General features: G+C 37.9%; 1 long non-coding RNA gene across 1 annotated transcript; it reads right to left on the bottom strand.

The window, feature by feature from the left end:
• Positions 1 to 954: 954 nt before the first annotated feature.
• LOC116530455 lies at positions 955 to 2,218 on the bottom strand. Its single transcript, XR_004260009.1, has 2 exons — positions 1,371 to 2,218; positions 955 to 1,172 (listed from the first exon to the last, which is right to left on the bottom strand). It is a non-coding gene; the product is annotated as an uncharacterized LOC116530455 (long non-coding RNA).
• Between the last annotated feature and the right edge of the window lie 14,803 nt (positions 2,219 to 17,021).

The following is a 17,021-nucleotide window of genomic DNA, read 5'->3' as shown; positions in this document are numbered from 1 at the left end:
AAATCAACTCCAGGCATGTAAGGTTTTGGTGCTCTCCTGCTCAGCTTTTTTTTTTCCATGTAGAAACTTAATCTTGCAGGGTTAAGTGAATACAACTTAGATTAAATTACTACTTTCACAGACAACTCAAGAATACTTATTTCTTCTCTCTCTTCATTACCTTCCACCTCTATACTTCTTATCAAATACAATTTCATAAATTCTCTCAAATGGAGCACTTAATATTAGTTTTTATATCATGAAATTATTTTATCTGCCTATGCTAATCTGAAACATTAGCCTACAATTGTTATTTATTCACTTTGGGGAAAGAAGAAAAACGTTTTAAATAGTTATACTGCATTTATTAAAAATCCTTTATTTTCTAGTGTCTAAAACATTTCAATATGTCTAGGAAGAAAAAAACATCCTCTTACTGTGACGTTAATAATTTATTCAAAGCATTTTTCTATCAGTTAGTGAATTTAAAAAGCGTATATAGAAAAGATACAAGTGGTAACCGAAAAGTGAGGATGACCTAAAGCTACCTCACAGCCAAAAAATGAAAAGAATGTGTGACTTGTTTCTGTGAGATCCCCAAGTGGCAAGGAGAGAGCTCCTCAATGGGGAGGTAGTACCTGACATTTTGAGTAGAAGGGTGTCTCCCAGAACGGCCTCACGCTCTGCATACATTTAGAGATTACTGCCATCTTCAGTGAGTTTGAGAGGACCCTATAAATAGTATCAGATGAGGTCTGAATGAGCAATATTATGTGTCTGATCTTCTGATCCAGAATGAACTTCTGAAAACATAATTACTTAACACGGGATGTGCTTTTAAAATGCAGAGAGGTAATCCTTATATTACTTTAGTATGTCTCTCATTTGTACCTTTGTTTGCTGCAAATGATATTAGAGGTAGCATCCTGCCTTATTAAGTATGCAGATATAGAGATCATTAAAGGAGAAAGAAGATAACTTTTCATTATTTATTTTGGCAGAACATACAGTGCTTGAAATCCGTGGGTTGCCAAGAGGTTCCCATGGCAACTCTTCCATGGGTAAGAATGCCTGACTAGGCTGGTAGGCTTCTGTTACCATCACCAGCCACAGCATCATTTGCAGATACAGTGTTGTCCCCTCATCTGCGGTTTCACTTTTTGTGATTTCAGTTACCTTCAGTCAACCATGATCTGAAAATAGGTGAGTGAGGTAAAATCAGATATTTTGAGAGACAGAGAGAACACATTCACATCACTCTGATCACAATATTGTCATAATTGTCCTATTTTATTATTGTTCTTACTCTGCTACTGTGCTTATTTGCTAAATTAAACTTATCATAGATATGTAAGTATTGGAAAAATCATGGTATATACAGGGTTCCCTACCATTTCTGATTTCAGGCATCCACTAGTGGTCTTGGAACATATTTCTCAAGGCTCAGAAGGACCTGCTGTATCATCATCTTAACTTTGAGAGTTTTAACTTGCACAGTAACTGAATGTTTTATATATCCTCTTGCCGCACTGGAAATCTATGGTCAAGCAAAAGTGATGTTTGTTTGTTTCAGTACATTTCCACTGAAAGAGGAAAGAAACTAGAGGTAGATTTTAAGCTGACTTTTGGTTTTGTTTTTGGTTTTCTTATTTTTGTTTCCAGCAAGTTAAATTCTATTATGGATTTCTGTAACTCACAATTGATGAGCTCTAGCACTTTATAGTATAGTTGCTTACATTTTTAGTCTTAGGGATCTGGAAACATAATCTCTAGGAATTTATTTATATATTTTAAAAATGGGTTAAAGGCCAACAAAAAAAAAAACTGATAGTGCTGCTTGAGTTTTGTTTCTCCCTCTATAATAACTAAAAATTGTATTCCTTTTCACATATGAAACACAGAAACATTTTTAAAAAGGTAAACCCCAAAAATCGCTTTTGGAAGCCTCCTCAGAAAACTCCTTATCAAATATTTTCTTTTGTAGATTTTTGGACATAACTCCAGCTATTGCGTAACTACGTTTTATTTCAAAGGGACAAGTGCTGAATATATACTTCTAGATATAAAACTGAAGCATTGATTTGGTGTTAAAGAAATAGGTGAACATAAGTCAAGTGAGGAAGGAATTGAATACCACAGGAGAGGGAGGAAGCAGAGGGGAAAATGTCTTTGGTGGTTGTCAACCCATTTGAAACATTTAAATTCAGAGTGCTATCCCTAGAAAACTGGAAAGTAAGTTAATTCTTTTTTTCTTTTTTTAATTGAGAGTCTTGCTCTGTCGCCCAGGCTGGAATGCAGTGATGTGATCTCAGCTCACTGCAACCTCCACCTCCGAGGTTCAAGTGATTCTCCTGCCTCAGCCTCCCGAGTAGCTGAGACTACAGGTGTGTGCCACCACGCCCAGCTAATTTTTTTGTATTTTTAGTAGAGATGGGATTTCACCGTGTTAGCCAGGATGGTCTTGATCTCCTGACCTTGTGATCCGCCCACCTCGGCCTCCCAAAGTGCTGGGATTACAGGTATGAGCCACCTCACCTGGCCGGTAGGTTAATTCTTTAACCACCACTATTCCCTCCCGCCTCTGAGGATAAAGTAAAAGTAATATGCAATCCTTATTGTTCTTCTATTTTGTTTTGTTTTGAAATGCAAAATAAAATGAAATAGAATGGGCTTGAGCAACTGGAAGGATGGAGTTGTCATAAACTGACGGAGCAGTCCAATGGTGCAAGTTTGAGGTGAGTTTGGAATTCACTTGGATGTGTTAACATATCTATTAGTCATTTAAATAAAGACCTCAGAGAGTTTATGCATTTCTGAGTCAGAGTAATGTCTGGAAGAGAGATGCGTACACAGAAAACATAAACGGACCAAGCATGAACTCTGTGACCCGCCTACCTTAAGACACAGGGAAAAGATAATCAACTAGAAAAGGAGACTGAGAAGCAGAGCCACACTAGTGTTTTGTTCTAGGTAAATGGCATTTCCTGGAATTGTGCGCTAGGTGGCCCACCTGAGAGTGAGCCACGAACTAGGAGAAAAAAGTAAAGCCTGATGTCCTAGGAGCCAAGTGGGAAACATTTTAGGGAGTAGAAAATTTTATCAATCATGCAAAAAAAAATTAAGTATGACCAAGACTGAGTTCAGACCATTATAGTTTGCATTATAAAAGCCATTGATGACTTTGTAAAGAGCAGTTTCCACTAATGGCGGAAATACGCTGCAGAGAAAATGAGAGAAGAGGAATTGGGAGTCTGACATTATTAATAATTTTGCAAAAGAAAGCAGAACAGCACAGTAGCTGGTGAAGTGGGCCAAGGCAAGGATTAAAAATAAAATAAGATGGGAGAGATAATAACAATTTTACAAAACGGAAAAAATGATAGGAGGGGAGAAAGAATTGCTAGAATTCTCTCTCTCAGCAAGCAAAGGCAGTACACAAATGAAGTGATTAGCTTTAAGTAAAAGCACTCTAAAGAAGGCAGTCAGGATATCGGGGAAAAAAGCAGGTTGGTAGGGGAACATGGTGATGGAAATCTGAATGTGTTTGCGGTATCACAGGTTGCATTCATTGGAAGCAAATACCGAGATGGAGTTTGGAAAACTGCTATGTGTTAGGGATCAACACCTAGGGAAGGGAGAGAGAGGAAACAAATGGACTGAGGAGAAATTCAAACCACAGTACATGCCTGGCAAAGCATAACCACCCCAAAGAGAGCTCTCGATTTGTCCCTCCCGCCTTTATGCTGCCCTCAACCACTACTTCTGGAAATGGACATTGGATTTGGACATTGGTGCACTCTGGGCTCTCCATAAGTGAGATGGACTTTATAGTTGCTGAATGCTGGAAGACATCTGCTGACCCCAGCAGCTGTGGTATAAGGCTCTTTTTGTGAAAAGGGAGGTGGATGATACAGCTCTGTGTCCACCCAATAGAATTGTGTTTCCCTTTTCTCAGTACAAAGAGGAAAGCAAAACTGCTACCGGCGAGTGACGAGGGACAGTGAAATCAGGGAGTGGAGGGCTTGAAGAATGAAGATAGAGGAGAGTTATGAAATTGTCACCTAAGTAAGTGATAAGTGAATGGACTAGAAAAATAATATCGCAGCTTTACGCCTCCCTTTTAGGTTTGGTAGTTATGAATCTCAAGTGATACCAGACAGCATGGGTGTCCTCCAGTCATGTTCAACTGTATATGTGTTGATGCAGGAGCAGAGGGGGAGAGAGGAAGAAAAGTTGAGAAATCAAACTATTAATTAGCAGGGAGCTAAATTATTTAGACTTGTTGGCCATTTAAAGGATCTTGTCTTGTTTCCCAGTTAGATAACAAGCCCTTTAAGGTTCCATCTAATCCTTTTAGTTTTGAGAAATAATACATATATAGAAAATTGCAGACACCGTAAGCGTGCAGCTCAAAAAACCATCACAAAGCGATCACGCTTGTTACCTTAGGCCGAGAAAGAGAGTATGGCCAGCACAAAGACAGTCCTCTCTGGCCCTCTCCCGATTACTATTCCTTCTCCACTTTCATAATTTTTCTCCTAACATGTATGGTAATCCGTTTCTTGTTTGTTTGGGTTTTTAAAAATAGTTATGCCATCAAAACTTATAAGGTTAGTTTTATTTTTTCATCTTTTCAGAAATGGAATTAAATCATATAGCCTTTTTGTGTCTGACAGTTTTGCTCTCCATGATGTTTTTGAGATTCATCCACATTGTCGCATTTGTAAGTTCAGCCACCCACAGGATCAGACTTCAACCTCGGTTTTCAGAAATTTTAACCCTGCAGCTACAGTAGATAGTTCTGTTTGTCTGTGTTTTCCAGGACAATTACAGAAGTTTCCTGGATCCATACCCAGGTTGTGGATTAGGATTTAAAGCCATGAGCCCATCTTTTCCTTCCTCAACATTCCCCAGTACACTTAGTAGAAATCGAATTAATGCAAAAGCCTTTATTATTTATTCCCATAATAATGTTCATTGCAGTATCTTCTCGATCACTTAAAAGTTGTCTTCTCTAGACCCTAGGAATGTGTTTAGTTACTGCATGCCATAGACTACTTGTGTTTCATTTACCATGGCAATAAGGTCACTAATGCCTTTAAATCTAGTCAGATTCTCATCCTTAAAATTCTATTGCTTCTACTCTAATTCACTTCCATTATCGAGAACTGTATTAGCTAAGATTTTGTCAGAAAAGCAAAGCCACTAAAAGTAGCATGTGAAAAGGTGGTTTATCACAGGAATTAGGGCATACAGCAATGTGTGGGAAACTGGAAAAGGAACGACTGGAAGAGAATGGAGAAATAACAGTGTCACTATTAGGGCAGTGGTGGGTATGTAGGAGTGAGACCAGTTCCGGGATGAGGCGGAGGCTCAGCTCCTGGATAGGATGTGTTCTCACCCAAGAATAGGGGAGAGGACCCCGACAGGTGCAGTGGGCTCATAAGTAAATATCAGACCCCAAAGAGTTTTGCAGAAAGTGATTTATTTAGGCAGAGAGAGAAAAAGGAGAAATAGATAGAGAGCAGCTCCCATAAGGTGGGAAGATGCAGAAATGGAGTCCACACTGATGTGGGGGAAGGGGGCTTTTAACCTGGGAGTAATTCCCACCCCTTTCAATTTTTCTGTCCCTTGAAAGGACTTCCTTTAAACTTCCGCTGGAGTGATTGACTTTTAGTTTCTTCCCACGCCCACGAAACCCAAACATAAACCGTTAAATCTAACGGATGGAGAGAGATGGGATGAGGGCATGTGCTGGGAAATTCTTGCCCTTAAAACTATGCCCCCTCAGGCCGGGCGCGGTGCCTCAAGCCTGTAATCCCAGCGCTTTGGGAGGCCGAGGCGGGTGGATCACGAGGTCAAGAGATCGAGACCATCCTGGTCAACATGGTGAAACCCCGTCTCTATTAATAATACAAAAAAAAAATTAGCTGGGCGTGGTGGCGCGTGCCTGTAATCCCAGCTACTCAGGAGGCTGAGGCAGGAGAATTGCCTGAACCCAGGAGGCGGAGGTTGCGGTGAGCCGAGATCGCGCCATTGCACTCCAGCCTGGGTAACAAGAGCGAAACTCCGTCTCAAAAAACAAAACAAAACAAAAAAAACTGTGCCCCCTCATGGACCCGGAAAAAGCACACATTTCCTCACTATGAAAGGAGTTCCTTTAAATTCCCGCCGGAGTGACTGAGTTTTGATTACTTTCCCTCACATGTGAAAGTTAAACAAAGACCACTAATCTCCCGGATGGAGACATGGGTGGAGGTATGGCGCTGGGAAGTTCTTGCCTTTGAAACTACGCCCCCTCGTGGACCTGGGAAGGGATTACATTCCCTCAGGAGCATGAGGTCAAATTCAGGAAACTTATGTGGTCACTGAAGTAGGACCACAAAGCCTGTGTCTGTGGAGGGGTGTGTGGAATCTACCACCTCTGAGGAAATAGCAATAAAGCATTTAGGGGTCAGCAGGTCCAGGAGCTGGGCAGAACAAGAAGGTAGAGCTACCTGTGTCTGTCACTGTATCTGAGAGCTGGAGCTTCCTCCTGGTATTTACTCCTCCTTTGCCTCTACCTGTCCAATCTTGTGAGTGCCTTCTTGATTAACTCGAATCCAGAATTGTGCTCAACACAGGATTCCAGAAAATATATTTCCAAGGCTTACACAGAAGTGGGAGTGTCAAGTTGATAAATTCAGAATATTCTATTCATGTGATGAACAACACTGATGGGTAATCATGTGTTAAACCAATCTTGTATTCCTGGAATGAGTCCTACTTGGTAGTGATGTTGTTAATTCACTTTGTGAGTAGTACTTTTATATCTACATTTATAAGTGAGATCTGCCTGCAATTTTTCTTTTTTATAATGTCCTTGTCAGATTCTGGCATCAAGTTTATGTTGTCCTCACAAATGGGTGACATTGTTTCTTATGTTTCTATTTTCTGCTATAGTTTATATAAAATTATATATTTTCTCCTAAAATATTTAGAAAAATTCACTGGTAAAGATATCTGGGCCTAGGGTATTTGCTGTGGGAAGATTTTTTTTTTTCATGTTTTCTACTTAATAGAGGACTACCTGATAATTTATTCCTTCTTGTATCCATTTTCATAAGTTTATTTTTCTAGATATTTGGCTATTTCATTTACATTTTAAATTTTTATTGGCATAAAGTTATTCATAAAATTGTCCTATTTTTATGACAGTTATTTTACCTATAAAAATATAACAGTCAACCAGACTTTCTTCATAATGCCATTGTAAATAAATTTCAAAAACTAGGATTATTAGGACCAAGGACATGAGACTCTTTGTACATTTTTTCTAAGCTTCTCTCAATAAAGTTTGATGCTATCAGTGGTTTAGAATAATTTTTTTGAAGCCATTGCCATACTCAGTATGATAATCATATTTCTATTTTTTTTTGCCAATTTGATATACTCAAAATAATTATTTTTATTAATTTTATCTTTAAGTTTATTTGGAAGGTTGGGCAATATTTTTGCAAATTTTTATTGGTAGGTTTTTTGTTGTTGCTGTGACTTGGCTGACACATCCTGTGGGTTACATTTTGATTTAAATGATTAAACAGACAAAATCTACAAACAAAAAAAAAGTCAAGTTCTTTCAATGTGACCACTGACAAGTGTTACTAATAGGAAGCAATATTCTTTCCTACTGAAAATACAAGTTGCACCTTTACAATGTGTACGAATGCAACAAAATCTTGCAGCTCTTTTGCATAACTCTTCCCTATCAACTGTATTTGTAGAGATCTATTTCTATGCACAATTTTCAAAGTAAAACATAAAACTACATGATTGCCAAATTATCATGTATACTAGTATCATCATTATGACACTAAATTGCCTCTTGAAGCAAAATTGATTTCTTTAATAAACCAATAAAGATGCAACAGGTGCATTCAAGATTTTAGAAGTCTAAATTCTTGCTAAACTTAAATAAATTCCTAAAATTGACACACTATGGCAATCTGATGATGATACATCATCAGTTTTTGATTGATATTGAATTAATAACTTGAAATGTATATACAAATTTAGAAAACAATCTAGTTTCTTATTGATTACATCAATTTTTAAAACAACTGATTTGTGACTAACTTTAACAACAATCCAGTTTCCGACTAATAGGTGCCAAAATGTTATGAAGTTTTAAGCCAATGGTGTATACATAAATAAAACTCTTGAAAATGTGTAGTTTACCACATGTTCACACTCATAGGCGGGTGTTGAACAATGAGAACACGTGGACACAGGTAGGGGAGCGTCACACTCTGGGGTCAGTTGTGGGGGAGAGCCAAGGAAGGGACAGCAGGAGGTGGAGACAGATAATGTGGGGAGAAATGCCAAATATAGATGGGGGAATGGAGGCAGCAAACCACCTTGCCATGTATGTACGTATGCAACAACTCTGCGTGATCTGCACATGTACCCCAGAACCTAAAGTACAATTTAAAAAATATGTGTAGTTTAATTATGTAACTGCTACCACAAATATCCTTATTATGGAATTCTGAGACAATTATAATTGGAGGAATAGAAAAATATGTCATTGAGTTAACTTTGAATTATTTTTGTTCGTGTGTGTGTGCGTATGTGTGAGAGAGAGAGAGATCTGTATTAGGCATATGTGGGTATTAAATGTATGCTGAGTAGTTTCTAGCAGAATTTCTCAGCACTAGTGTCTCCTTAAATAAATACATAACAGTTTTTTTTTTTTTCCTTAAGTCTTTGTTATAACATTTCTTCTCTTCCTCAATTCCAACTTTTGAAAATCTTACGGTTTACTAGTGCTTTTGAGGAAGACTACAATGGTGGCTACAAGCTCAGATCCTGGGATCAGACAACTCTTGTGTTCTATAAGATTTCATCAAGTACTAGCTGCAAAAAATCAAACAAAATCTTTAAACTATACAAGTCCTCACTTGTCTTCTTTATAAAATGATAATGTTTACTACCTCATAAAATTGTTGGGAAGCTGTAAACATATAAAAGATGCAAAATATATCCTTTTTTTCAGGGACCACCACCCAACCTAGCCACTCAAACCATAAACAAAGCTGAGAGTATTCCAGACACCTTCCTTCTGCAGCACGCTCCCTAACCTTGCAAGTCCTGTCAATTCATGTCCCATTACTTCCAGGATAAAATCCAAACTCCTTAGTAAGGCCACAGTGGTCTCTTGTCATCTGACTTCCAGTTGCTTTCTAGCTCTAGGAATTGTTTTCCTCTATTCCATCTTTGTGCCCTGTTCATACCCGTCATACCTAGCTATCTGCTGGTTTCAAAACATACCTAGCTGTTTTATAGTTTCTATGGCTTTTCTGAGGTTTATCTCTCCTTTTGTAAGATTCAGCCCTGAGATCATGTTTTCTGTGTATTATTCCCTACCTTCCTCCTCTTCCCATCCTTACCCAAGGTGGAATAGACTTCTCTCACCTGTGTTCCCACTATACACTGTACAAACATATACTTGTGTCCTTATCTATCAATTTTCTACTGTTGCACTCAGCATTGCATTTCCAGGATGAAATGACTAACCAATAATAAGCACAAAACAAATGTTCATTGAATAAATGAATATATTAAATTTCAATGGCTCTCTGAACCTACTTTCACTATGTTGGTTCATTAAAAGAAATATTAATAGCAACATATATGCATTTCCTCACTTGTTGCTCCAAGAGATTTACAGGTTTGTGCGTCTATTCCTTTTTCCATATTTTCAAGTAAGTCTAAGTGTGTGGCCTCAAATGGCTTTCTCATCTTTCTCATCCTGAAGCTATTTTACAAAGTAGAGAAAACCAGAAAGAAAAAGCAAATGTTTCCTAGGATACTAAGTCTTCTCTTATTCTTTATTTTTAAACTCCCTAGAAACATTACTTACACACACACATACACACAAACACACACACACATGCATACATCATCCATTATTCGTTGCAATCTATAAAGGTCAGCATTCTGGTATATTTATGGACAGAAGAGCATGGATACAATCTTACTGAATGATCATATTGGGATTAACCTTTCAGCAGATTGATTATCCTTAATCATTTGGTAGCCAAATTTTAGCATCATTTAAAGTTGAATTTTTTAAGCAAATTTTATTATCCTAGGGAAAAAAAAATAGTAATTTTTCTAAAATGCTGTGATTTCCAAATTAGAGATGATTGGGGCCCCCTCAAACCCAGTGCCAAGAAAAAGAGAATTCATTTTCCATTTATCTTTCCAAAGCCATTTTTGAGGAACAACCGGCCTGGAAATCTGTGCTAAATCAGGTTTATCACACCCTGTGAAATACTTTCAAGTCATTAATTAAAAAGAATCCTCACTAATGCTTGTGGCAATCATCTTGAATCAACACATATAAACCACTATACTCTAGAAACACAAAGGAGAATCCCCAGGGTGATGAGTCAGTAAGTGATATCTAGAAACAAGGTTTCAGTTACTGTGTCTTATGTAGCTTCTCTGTGCTAGAGTAGGGATAGGTATGATAAAACAGTGCTGGCCCTCAGAAAGACAGTAACAGAAAAGATCATTTAAGCGATCAATTACAATAAAGTGTCATGAGTATTATGACAATGGAAGGGGAGCACTGTATGGGAACTGAAGTCTATTCTCACATCTCATGTTACATTCAGACAGAAACAAACTTATTTTGGCTGGGCGTGGTAGCTTAGGCCTGTATGTAATCCCAGCACTTTGGGAAGCCAAGGCAGGAGGATCACCTGAGGTCAGTAGTTCGAGACCAGCCTGGCCAATATGGTGAAACCCCATCTCTACTAAAAATAAAAAAATTAGCTGGGCATGGTGGCACATGCCTGTAGTCCCAGCTACTTGGGAGGCTGAGGCACAAGAATCACTTGAACCCAGGAGGTAGAGGCTGCAGTGAGCCAAGATCACACTATGGCACTCCAGGCTGGGCAACAGAGCGAGACGCTGTCTCAACAACAAACAAAAGAAATACAACTTATTTTAAATCAGCATTTGTAAGGGTCATTGCTACTTGCCCACATTAGGAACTGCCATGACATGTCTATCCAGTCCATGTAGCTATATGTAAAAGAACCTGGATGGGTCCTTTGACTAGAACTCTATGAGAACTAACAAAAATATTAACTAGCATGATTGAATCTAATTTCTTTTAAGGGCAATTTATATATTTTGCTTTTCTATGACAAAAATCAGTTATGCAACTGTAAGTGTTATATACAAACTTCCAGGTCCTCTACTCTAAGTAAATGGAGACACCTTAGCCTATTAGGGCCATGAAAATGGTCTCATTCTGGTCTTGTCTCCATTTCTCTCCTTCCAGAGACTTTTCCGAATGATTTTCGATGTTCCATTTGGATCTCTTCCTTTTCTGTTGTTGATGCATATGAGCATTTTTGAAGTACTTGTAGAATGTCCTTAGAATTTGTGTGGACTTAATCAGATTTCACTGTTTATCACAACATGCCCGGAATGAGCTTTATAAAACAGAGGCAAACCATTAAATTTGTTAAGCTGAATACAGTGTCCCTTCTTTTAATGTAAGAATGATTTTCTGTTTATATCCTAAAGGAGGGACTCTGTCTCCAGGCACTCTCTTTCTCTGTCTTCAGACATTACTTTGAAAATGGCTTTCATGAAATCTCCCTCAGAGAAAAATGTACATCTTACAGACTTTCAGTGAGTTCTGGAACACCAGGAACCACAGAGCCCACACTAATGAACAGCAGTTTCCTAACCTAATGTGAGAGATTTAAGATTTCTTCTGGGTCCCATGATCTTCTAATAATTGTCTTCTTATCAAGACTAGACACATCTCCAAGAAATGTGCACTACCATGAATGTCTTCCAGCTATCTTCTATGACAGCACTTCCCAGTGTGTTCTGGGGAATAACGGTACAGGGTGACGTTCTATGAAGAAAAATAAATACAGGAAGTAATATATTCCACAGTCCATATATCAGATTGCCTACACAACAGCAATTTGATATAGTTTAAACTAATAGGATTTGAATGAATTAATAAAATTAATCCCTACAGCTATTTTCTTCTGCCCTTAAATATTTTTCTGCCCATAATCTTGGTAAGCAGAATTCATCTGAACTTATGTGGCTGCCAACAAATATATGAGCAATTATACTTAGACAAAAACAAAAACCAAACTGATGTTAAAGAAAATTAATCACTTGCTTTGAATAAATCAGCTATTAAGACAGCTTACATAATTGAGTCTGACAGTGCCAAATCATGTCTGAGATGAGACACTGCATGATACATAATCAAACAGATATTTGCAAGAGCTGCAGGTTGGGGGAGAGTGCAAATGTTTCCCAGTACTCCCATGTCATGGGAGTATACAATAAAACACTTGAAGAGCTGCAATAATAAAAGGTTTAAAGAGCTACAATAATAGGTTTTGCACACTGTAGTGGCTACTGAGAACATTTTAGAATTTCATATCTATCATCCAAACACTACACACCACCATAATCTATTTATTACCTCTCAGTAGGAATTCTATACTAAAATTTTATCCCTTTCCATTTGCTCTATTTTACTATTTGGGTCATATCTCTTGTTAGAAACAATGTTTGGCCCATCTATTCTCAATATAAATAAAAAGCTTTTACCACATAAACAAGGTCAGTTTGTTCTGTTTGAAAGATGGAGTAATGGAACTAACTACAAGATATGCAATGTAAAATTTATGCCCATTTCACTTTTATATGAGTAGAAATGAAAGGTACTCAACTAAAATATGCATAACAATTAGGCTTTCTGCACCAGCCTCCAAAGAAATACATATATAATTATACATATAATGTATATGTATGCTTTCTATAGAATGCACAGAAGAGAATATTAGATGTTTTTCTTCATGACATATTTTCATTATTAAGTATTTTACCATTTGATACACAAATTTGTACTTTGTTTTCAGGACACTAATTGCATATATCTAGTCTGCCAATGACAGCAATTTATCATTGCACTTAGAGTAAAAAATGGGATGTAATTTCATTGCTGCTAGTAGCTCAAAACAAGTACTTTGGTCTGACTTTTTTTTTTTGAGACAGTCTCGATTTGTCACCCCGGCTGGAGGGCAGTGGAGCGATCTAGGCTCACTGCAACCTCCACCTTCTGGGTTCAAGCCATTTTCCTGCCTCAGCCTCCCAAGTAGCTGGGATTACAGGCATGTACCACCACACACAGATATTTGTGTTTTAGTAGAGATGGGGTTTCACCATGCTGGCCAGGCTGGTCTCTAACTACTGACTTCAAGTGATCCGCCGGCTTCAGCCTCCCAAACTGCTGGGATTAGAAGCGTGAGCCATCACGCCCAGCCTGATAGACATTAAGGAAATACTTTTCAACTTTAATTTCAGCCACACCATAGAAAATAGTTCCTTAGTTTTCTGGAACATAATTGCATGTAATCCACTTCCATACAGGATATTATCCATATCCTAATTTATATCCATATAAATTTAGGATTGGACTGGGTCACAAAAAGAGAAGTTAAAAAAAACTTTTAAAATATTGGCAATTCATCTGCAGAAAAGAACACAAATACATGTATTTTTTTTTCTTTTGTATCCTGAATGCACTAAATCATAAACAGTGTAAGTGCAACATAACCTGAAAATGAATAACTGTGAATAATGCTGTTCATCATTTTTAATATTTTCCAGCTTGCATTACTAAAATTATCTATTTTTTAAACATTTAGACCTCAGAGCTTATTATCATTGGTGTCCAACATGAAACGTCAGAATGAATATTTTATGAATGCATATTGTGTGAACATGAATTTACAAACTAGTTAATTTTTTTAAGATCTAATATTTAATAATACACTAATTTACTTTCCTTAGCACCTAATTATAGAAGTATATGACTACTTATTTCAAAAAATTCTAAATACCCTGAGTAGGTTAAGACAGTGTCCTAAGTAAAGAATTTCCTCAAGTCTACTTTATGTGCCTCAGCCAGACTGGGAAAGGCTGAAAAGTAAAGACACACACAGAATTGTTTATCTTCTTTTGCTTATTTTCCTTGATTTGAGTCATCCAAAGGTGAAAGAGATTGCCTTTTCTGCAACAGAAAATAACTCAATAATGGGAAGTTGTATAGAACTAGTAGAAAGCAATGAATCAGTTTAACATAGTGCCTAAAAATTTATAATATAAATTCATAAACTCAAATCCAAATGCCAAACAAACACTGTTATTGAAAGAAAATACATATAAATGACACATTATATTTGAGACTCTGTCTTCCCAATTCAATATGATTGGTACCTTAAGAAACTGTTCCTTAAAACATACAGTAAGATTTTTACTACCTGGGAATTTGAAATACAGCTTCTTTATATTTAATAAATAGCTTTAAATTGTAGCAAACTGAAATTCAGATTCTCATTTCTTCTTTATCAAATTGGCCTTGATTTTTTTTAATGTACTTGCTGTTTACCAGCTCTAAACAATTAACAAAAAAATGTAGAACAAAAAGAGGTTGGGGAGGGAGTGACAAATCACAATTTGGTGGGGAAAAAAGAGAATGAGAAAGCATTCTATATTCATTGCCCCGAAAAGTGGAGACCTGTACACAGGCACCATGCCAACTACTTACAACTTCCCTATGTCCCACTCGTACATATTAATAATTTAGTGTCCCTTACTAGTCACTTACCTACACAGAAGAAATTGATACATTTTGGAATTTAACTATATGACTTAACTATATGGCTTGTAAGAAGCGTCCTTCAAGCCTGTAATCCCAGCACTTTGGGTGGCCGAGGCGGGTGGATCACGAGGTCAAGAGATCTAGACCATCCTGGCCAACAGTGAAATCCCGTCTCTACTAAAATATAAAAATTAGCTGGGCATGGTGGTGCACATCTGTAGTCCCAGCTACTCAGGAGGCTGAGGTAAGAGAATTGCTTGAACCAGGGAGGGGGAGGTTGCAGTGAGCCAAGATCACGCCACTGCACTCCAGCCTAGTGCCTGGCGACAGACCAAGACTCTGTCTCAAAAAAAAAAAAAAAAAAAAAAAAAGAAGTGTCCTGCTATGGTTTGAACGTCTGTCCCCTCCAAAACTCATTACAATTTAGTTGCCGCTGTTAACAGTATTAAGAGATGGGACCTGTAACAGGTGAGTAGACCATGAGGGCTCCACCCTCACTGGGAGATCTGTACCATTGTAAGAGTTCGTTCACCCACCTCTTGTCCTGTCTTACCCTCTTGCCTTCACCATGTGATAACACAGCAAGAAGGCCCTCACAAGATGCCATGCCTTGATATTGGACCTCCCAGACTCCAGAACTGTGAGCCAATAAATTGCTGTTCATTATACATTAAATTGTTACAACAATACAAGACTATGACATGTCCTTTGGTAAGCTATGAATTGGCACTCTATTCCAGGTTTCCCCTAGACGGTCTGTAATAGTCTGTTTTACATTGTTATAAAGAAGAAATGCCTGAGGCTGGGTAATGTATTTAAAAAAGAGGTTTATTCAGCTTACAGTTCTTCAGACTCTAAAACATGACAACAACATCTGTTTCTGGTGAGAGCCTCAGGAAGCTTTCAACCACAGGGAAGGTGAAGTGGGAGCAGTATGTCATATGGTGAGAATGTGAGCAAGAGATGTCATGCTCTTTTTACCAGTCCGCTCGTGGGAGAACTATTGGAGTGAGAACTCACATATTACTATGGGGAGGGCACTAAACCATTCACGAGGGTTCTATCCCATGACCCAAACACCTCCAGGGTAACATTTCAAAACAAGATTTGAAGGGGACAAAGGTCCAAACTATATCACAGTCTCAACGCAGTTCTTTCAATATCTATTTCCAATAAGTACACAAGTCATCCAATTACCATGCTGTAATCACAGCTCATTGTAGCCTCAACCTCTTGGGCTCAAGTGATCTTCCTGCCTCAGCCACTGGAGTAGCTGAGACTACAGGCATACACAACTATGCCTGTCTAATAATTTCTGTATTTTTTGTAGACGAGGTTTCACCATGTTGCCCAGGTTCGTCTTCAACTGCTGGGCTCTAGCAATCCTCTTGCCTCAGCCTCCCAAAGTTATTGGGATTGTAGGTGTGAGCCACCCTACCTGGCCTACAGCTACTCATCTTAATAAAACAAATGTATTAGCTTAGGCAATGATTTTAATTTCATTCTATATCTGCAACTGTAGACATGCAAACAGGTTATCCATACCCAATCATGTGAATGTCAGCCTACCTTACTATACAGTAAAAGGCTAATATAAAGAATTCTCCATAGAAAGTGAGAAACTATGTGAGTAGAACATTTTAGGTACTTGCCTTTACATCAGTTTAAAGATCTAGGGACACAATTTTAAAAGAAACACTGTAAGATTAAGATGAGGATGATGACAACTGCATTATTTCTCTCTTCCAAATAAGAGACAGTTGGTGACTTGTAACCAACCACTGCAACAAAATACCACAGGCTGAGTCATGTATAAAAACAACAGAAATGTATGCTGGGCATGGTGGCTTGTGCCTGTAATCTCAGCTACTCTAAAGGCTGAGAGAGAGGCATTGCTTAAGGCCAGGTGTTCAAGACCAGGTAAGACAACACAGCAAGACGCTGTCTCTAAAATAAATAAATATATATATATAAATAATTAAGCCTTACAGTTTAGATGCTGGGAAGTCAAGATGAAGGCATTAGCAGGTTTGGTGTCTGGTAAGGGTTGCTCTCTGCTTACAAGATGGCACCCTGTTGCTACATCCTCCTGAGGGAGAAATATTGAGTCATCTTTACATGGTGGATGAGACTGAAGAGTAAAAGGATCTAAGCCAGTTCCTTGCAGCCCCTTTTATAAGGCACTAGTCCATAAAGTGTAGAGCCCTCATGACTTAATCACTTCCCAATACCTATTAAACAATTTCTCTACATTATTTATGATGACCAATATAATATAAACTTTATAAAAATAGTTATATGCTATTGTTTAGAGAATAATTACAAGGAAAAAAAGTCTGCCATG

Source organism: Sapajus apella, unplaced genomic scaffold (assembly GCF_009761245.1).
Source record: "Sapajus apella isolate SASKATOON/1434 unplaced genomic scaffold, GSC_monkey_1.0 scaffold67, whole genome shotgun sequence".
Lineage (NCBI taxonomy): Eukaryota > Metazoa > Chordata > Mammalia > Primates > Cebidae > Sapajus > Sapajus apella.
The sequence above is the reverse complement of the archived record's forward strand: the minus strand, read 5'-3'. Positions and strand labels throughout refer to the sequence as shown.